Below are 7,687 nucleotides of genomic sequence, written 5' to 3' on the forward strand. Positions count from 1 at the left end.
GCCACACTGGTATCCCACACGGCTTTGCTGACTAGTTAAGATATTTGTCTTTTTACTTGTATGCCCTCAACTACTCATGACTAGATATGGCATCACTATTTAAATGGTGGTGTACAACTGGGTGCTATCTTTTGCAGTTCTAGCTTGTGGGGGAGTTCACATACATATGTCATACTCCTGATTATTTACTGTTTATGCTTCATATACACAGTCTTGTTCAGAAATGCTATATTAGCTAACTGTTGGCACCCTGAGAGCAAGACCATGCCTAGTTATAGCTTTTGTAAACATAAATGTGGAGGCGGTGTACAGGCAGGCTTTTTGGAACCATGTTCTAAGCAGCAATATGATTTCCCTCAAGCAATTTTATGATTGCTGTCCCTTCCATGTAGAAAACAAAAAGGCATCAGCCAATTGTGCGCTAGCTCAATTTCACTTGCAGTGTAGATGGCTCTTTGTTATAGCAGCTGTGTTCTACCTCAGTGCTAATAATGAGCAACAAGAATAAAATGGAGCAAAAAAGCCTGAAGTATGGCTTAAAATAGTGACTGTTATTTAACAGTGTGTTATTATACAGGAAAACTTTTCACCTTGTTGATTTAAAAATGTAGCAAAGCCATTAAAATGAGCTTTGTGAGCTATTTGTACTTTTCCTATATGTTCTTACTTAGATAGCATACTATTTCTTCTTAGCTTTCTTATAGAATTAGTTTCTGAAGGAACGCTGCCAACATATAACAGATGGACAACTCAGAGAGATGAATAGGATGCCAGAAAATGTAAAGCTGACAAAAAGGCAAGACTGTTACTGATAAATATTACATATATACCTAAACTAGGATTGAAAAAGACTTATGAGAGAGACTGTGCTTTCAGAAACATCCCAATGGAACGCTTCTATGTAAAATTAGGGTACTTTTCTTCTTCCATACTACATGTAAACTTTGTAGCTGTCCAAGGATGACATAGGCCAGCTAGACAGAAAGCAGGATAGACATGTACCTTATAGACTAACTAAATAAGAGATGCATTCACTTTTGTGAGCCAGAGCTCGCTTCATCAGATGCTATGAAAGAACATGAACAAAGCATAGGGTAGTTAGGTATATTTTAAAGGAATCTGTTACGATGTGTTGCCTGTCAAGTCTGGCCTTTCTTGGTCTGCTATCTGGTACCATGTAAACCAGAATAGCCTGTTCCATGGTTGGGTTGTTGGCAACTAAACCAGTGCCCCCATTGGTCTAGCTTGAATGAGGAGGGTGTATGAACATCCAGCAGGACTAAAAGCAAGACTTAACAAAGGGTAGATGAGCTCACTGTGAGCCAACGGCCATCCATACCTGGACAGGAGATGGATGCCATCAGGTCACTCTGCACAAAGAATCACCAATAATGCAAAGCAACTCAGCTAACCTAGAAGGTTATTACAGTATCTAAGGTGCCCCGGTGGTCACAGAGGTCTTGAGACTGCCTTGACTTATTATGATGTGTTAATTGTCTGTGCCATGTACTATAAACTCTGTGATGCTGAATATGTGATGTGCCTGAAGACTTCACTGTTACAACAAGCAAAGACTAGTACAGTTTGATACATCACTAAAAGTACAGGTGTGAGCATTCCCAAGTAATAGTGCAGTATTGCTATTGTCATTTCACAATAATACATTTTTCTCTTTAAAATTTTTTAAATAATTTAGGTCTACAAACATTTTTTTTGCTCATTGTTGAGATAGATTGCAAAGATTTGTGCTGGTTTGTATCACTCCTGTACCTTTCAGTTGAAAGAATATTGGGCATTCAGAATTGAGATTTTCATAAAAAAACATAGCCACTGTTGTCACTGCACTCTTTGAAAGAGACTGTATTTTGTGTGAGAGGCAAGAATTTCTTAGGGTGATATCTTATATTGGACCAACTGTATAGTTGGGATAGAGTTAGTCCAGGGGTGGGCAAAATACGGCCTGTGGGCCGGATTGGGTCCATGATGCCATTCTATCCAGCCTGTGGGGCCCCTAAAAAATTTAGAAAATTAATATTGACCTGTCCTTGGTTCCTGTCCAAAAATGACAGGAACCAGTGGCAGTAGGACCCAGGGGAAGCCCAGTGGGCTCCCGCAACAGCAGGGCCTGCCTGGCCCTGCCCCCTGAGCTGGAAGCCCCAGCAGGGGCTTCTGGCTTGGGACTGTCTGACTGCACTACACCAGAACCTCAGGAAGAGGGAGGGGAAGGGGGGAGAGGACCCCGGGCAGGGAAGGAGCCTGGGGAAAAGAAGCCCCTCGCCCACCCTGTGTCTGGCACTCCCTGCTGTAGTTGCTCGCAGCCCATGTGGGGCTGCCCTGAGCAGGCACATGAAGCCCCACATGGGCTGTGAGCAGCTGCAGCGCAGGGTGCTGGCCATGGGCTGGGCGAAGGGCCACTTTTCCCGCACTCAGCACCAGCTTGTACCCCACCCCTGCTGCCAGCCTGGACCCTGTGCCGGCTCTGGGTTCACCCATCAGGGCCGCACATGGTGGCAGCAGCTGTGGCCCCTCCAGGGAAGTTTGCTGCTGCTGCCTACCCGGAGCTTGCACACTGGGCAAGCCAGAGGCAGCAGTGGCAAATGCTGCCCAGTGTGGCAAATGGGGAGGGCTGCAGCTGCTCCCACCACAAGCAGCCCCAACGGGTGAGCCTGGAGCTGATGCAGGGCTCAGGCTGGTAGTAGGGGCGGATTACAAGCTGGTGCTGAGTACAGAAAAAGTGGCCCCTCACCCACACTCTGGCTGGCACCCCGCGCTGCAGCTGCTCGCAGCCCACACGGGGGTGGCTGTGCCTGCTCAGGACAGCCCCATGCAGGCTGTGAGTGGCTGCTGCAGGGAGCACCAGCCATGGGGCGGGTGAGGGGCTGCTTTTCCCCCCACACAGTACCAGCTTTTTCTCTGCCAGTAAGCATGGGGTCAGGGCTGCATGCTGCCCCCCCCCGTACCACAGAGCTGGGGGGACACTGGGAGTGAGCAGGTGCACGGGGCCCACACTGGTGTCCCAGGGCCAGCACTGCCAGGGCTCAGAGCAGGGCGGCAGGAGTATAGGGTTCTGGCTGGTAGGGGCTCTATGGAGCCTGGTCAGCTTCCCACTCTCCCTGCTAGTGCAGCCCAGCCGGGCTCTACAGACCCCTGCCAGCCTGCGCCCCACTCTGGGCCCCACCAGTGCTGGCCCTGAGACATTGGTCCCAAGACATTGGGACATTGGTCCTAAGATGGTGACCAGGGGGGCGGGGCACCTGTCAAGGGTCGGGGCAACCCATGCAGCCCTCAACAGCTTGCCAAAACTGGGTAAGCAGCCCTCCTCCCAAAATAATTGCCTGTCCCTGAGTTAGACAAGCTTTCAAATGCAAGACATTGATCAGGTCGCTGATTTATGGAACATCATGGCTACAACTTCACTGTTCCACTAGCACTGTAGTTTATGACATATTGTTAAATATTCTTACTATCTTGGTCACAAGGTAGAGGCCAGAGAGCAATCTCACAATGCCAGGTGTTCTACAAACATAAGCCATCCTTTGACCATTTTTTTTTCAGCATAATCCTGCATCTTTACAGAGGACTGGACTTTATATTCCCTAATGTCCCTTCTAGGCCTCTGGTTCTATAAAAATGGTAATACAGGAAATCCTCACTATTCGATGGTTCAGCATTCACAGTTTCAAATATTTGTAAATGCTGAACCCGTGTCTTAAATACACTTACAGGAGCTCCTTGGGAGTTCTGTGCTTGCTGCCGCTGGGCTCCCATCCCCACCACCAGGCTCCTGCTGCCACCACCAGGCTCCCACTGTCACCAGCACAGCCGTGCCGCCCCCCGCCCCAGCCACCGGGAGCACAGCGTTCATGAACACAGTGTTGTATTTGCAGATTTTGCCATTCACGGGGATCTCAAGAATGGCAAGGGTCGCCTGTACATTTTTTACATAAATCCTAAAGTATTAGCACCATTCATTTTGATGTCATAACACAAAATTGAATAAACAAAAGGTGTAGTGAGGTCTTGTCTAATTCTGTCACTAAGTCACTGGGAGATATTAACCAGTGAGATATTGACTGAGATTGTCCAGGGGACAGAATTAGGTATAGAAACTCCTACTGAGAATGTGAGGTTTCAGTGAAAGTTCTGCTGCCCAAATTAGAGGCAAGAGTTTGTGAAACTAGCCCTGAATCACTACTCTTTTTGGAGTTCCCAAATTGTAAAAAATGAGGCACTAACACTAACTAGGCCTCACAGAGGTATTATAAATATTATTTTGTAGACAGTTTTAAAAGTGAAAACCTCTGTAGAGATGCTAAATATTATTATAGGTCTAACAAATCATAACAACTTTTACATCTTTTCTTTTATAATTCACTTATCCTGGAATTCTCAAAAGTAGCAACTGCTGTTCTGACAATAAAAGTTACCTTTAGTGTGAGCAGTCAGAGCAATATTGAATGATTTTAAATTTCCCATAATAGAATTCCCAGGTTTTCCATTTTATACAAACTTTTAGTTAAGCAAGCCTTAACTTGTTTTTTCCTATATTTGTCAGCAATTCTTTCCCATACTATCATTTTTTTCTTGAGGGAAAGATACAAGAAGTGCCGCCAGAAAGCTTAAAATCTTTGAGAAGGAAAACTCCAAAAACCTTTTTTGAGAAAGCTGAAGAATTTCCCCCTCTAGAATTTAGGAGCAACCTTATTTAGGTTGTTTTCTTTCTAAAGTACTCTGCTCACTAGAGCTGAAGTCATCCATACGTTTAGACAGATGTGATAATATAGGATATGTTTTCAATACGCCCATTTTATTTTTTAACACAAATGAGATGTAAATGATATGAGAAATGAGTTACAAACATGTTGACAATATCCCAAGAGAGAGAAAATCTATGGATTTAATTTCAAAGACCTAAAGGCTTTTATTATAGCTATTTCATTTTATGACTTCAACAAAAACAGGAGAGCGGAAAAAGCATATTCAGGCAAACAGTCCACACAGCCATAAAAAACGTAATGTTCTAATCTTCCTATGGCTCTTCCTCCTTAAAATACCCCTTATCTATTTTATTGACCCTTTCTAGCCTGTCCAAATGGAATGCAATTTAAAACTTTTAATTGCTATTCTGTTCAAAATGCCCATTAAATTGCAAACAATCCCCATTTTCCTTCACACAGTCAGTTTCCACTTCTTTGGAATTCCTGTTCAGACTGCTCAGTTCAATTTAACTATTGAGATAAAAAGTAAAATTTTCATAAGTGCCTAAGATGATCTAGGAACCCAACTCTTATTTCCAAAAGGAAATTTAGGACCTTATAAGATGAAGACTAACTGCGGGTGCATTTTAACATTTCATTTTGTACCTGTTTATTTGTAAAAATCTAGAAGTTTCTTTTGTATTTTTACACAGGTATGGAATTAATCATGCAACAGGGATCTCGAGAAAGAAGAAAAGTCGTCACCTGAAAGCATGATAAAAAGAATGTAGGAAGTGAAGGAGAAAAATAGATCAAACAGTGTTGCATATTGAAGGGCAAGTTGTGTAGCAGGCTGAAACAAAGATGTAAAACAATAGCTCCTTTTTTGTGAAATGCTTATTATGATTGTGTACAAATATGACTGCAGTGATAAATAAAGGTCATCCATATTAAAAACTAGAACTGTGGACTGCAAGAGAAAACAACAGGCAGTAACTACAGCAGCTTCTGGTTTCTGTGATGTCAGAGCTATACAATAATAAATACAGCAATTTAAGTATTAAATACAAGCTCTCCTTGTATTATTGAAAAGAATGCCACATTATTAATCAGACAATTAGCCAAGGAATAGAGAGCACAGCCTTAATCATCAGGTCTGCCAGGATGCAGGTGCAGGTGGTTAGTTCAGAGCTGCTTCAGTTCCTTTTGAGGATGCCAACCAGTGTGGCCACTAGTGGAGTTTAAAAAGCCCTAGGAATGGCTCTGGACTCCCTCTGGCATGTTTTAGGAAGTTTGTTGAGGAAAGCTCATTTCCTTCAAACCTTTTGAACTCTGTAGGCTCCCTAGCTAAAAAACTCTAAGTCACAGCAGTGTGGCTTCCTCCTATCTGCTCAGCAAAAGGGGTTAATTCAGTTCCAGTATGAAATCAATGGGAGTCTGTTAAGACAAATATGCACAAGAATCCTTCTTAGCTCTCCTAATTCACAGAGCCCACGAAGGCTGAATCTTTATTTCCTTTTTTTCTTTTTTTAAAGAAGCAGTTCTGAGGCATATGTCCTGGGAAATGCTTGTGAGTTTGTATCTACACTTGAACCATCCCAAGCAATATCAGAATGAGGCAGGGTTCTTTAGCAGTATTAAAAGATAGAATTCACTATCTATACCAGTAGTCCTCAACCTTTTTAGATTCAAGGCATACTCAGAAAATGATAACTTTAATTTCTTTGACTGCAGAAAAATAACAGAGCAATTTTTTTTCTTGCTGAGAACTCAGAAAGGCCACAACAGCTCAGCATGTTTTTGATGTTATGGATTCCTCTTTGAAATCTCAGGATTTATCTTGTCAATAATGTTTGCACACCTAATAGTGCTAACATTGTGGTGCAGTCTGCAGCACCCTTGAAAGGATCTCAAGGCTCCTCAGGTGCCATAGCACCCTGGATCAGAATCCTTCATCTACAGTCACTATAAAGTTAACACTGATAGAAAACCGCCAAATAAAATGGACATGTAAGTCTTCTCTGGCTGCTTTTTAATCTGTATTTAAGAGTCTGAGTAAATACAAAAATGCCTTTGGTGATATTTCAAATTACATTATAGCACTTTGGTAATTGTTAGACTAAGACCTAATGTAAGGCAGAATTTATCATCGATCACTTCTCCTAATCACTTGTATCACTGTTGGGCAGGGGGCCTCAAGCAGCCTCTTGCAGACTGGAACTCTGACAGCCCACAAGGGAAAAGCCACAGTTTCCCACGCTTTTCTTCTTTAAAGGAGAATCAATTTTTGACCCATTTTAAAAGTTTGTTCGTGACCCTTTCATATACTCTTGCGACCCATGGGTTGAGAAACACTGGACTAGAGAACCATGCTCGCATGCTCACTCTCCCTCTGGCTTAGTGAATCTGGATTTCTTTTTTTGGAAAGTGAGACAGCTTGAAAAAGTTGTGTGGACCTTCTCCCCCACAATAGCTTATAGCCTAATGACTAGGATTCTGAGAGCGGTGGGTGTGGGCTACCTCAGGCACAAGACTGATTGAATCTGGGTCACCCCACAATCTGTGTGAGGGCTCTAACCACTGATCTATGCATGAAAGTGGGGAGATGGTAGTAATACTATCATCCCTATTTCAGAAGTACTATCATCTCTGAGTTCTGTGCAGCTCAGCGCATTGGCTATGCTCGTAGAACATACACCCAGCAGACATCTCAGGGAAGATAAGAAAGGGAATGCCTTATTTCCAGTTTGTGAGGGGCACAGAGTAAGCACTGAGTTACTCCAGCCTGCCAAAACTGAGGTGCTCCTGGGCATAAAGACAAGGTAGGCCTCTGGGAACCTGAGGAGCTTTATCAACAAAAACAGAAGTAGTTTTGGGTTAGGTAGCAGCTGAGCAGGAGTTTTCAGATTTGGACTTAGGTGGAAAAAAGGCACCCACGTCTTTTTTTTTTTTTTTTTTGGTTTTAAACCAAAGTCCACCCCCAACTTTCT

This window comes from Gavialis gangeticus, unplaced genomic scaffold (assembly GCF_001723915.1).
Source record: "Gavialis gangeticus isolate Ggan-Ray unplaced genomic scaffold, GavGan_comp1, whole genome shotgun sequence".
In the NCBI taxonomy this organism is placed as follows: domain Eukaryota; kingdom Metazoa; phylum Chordata; order Crocodylia; family Gavialidae; genus Gavialis; species Gavialis gangeticus.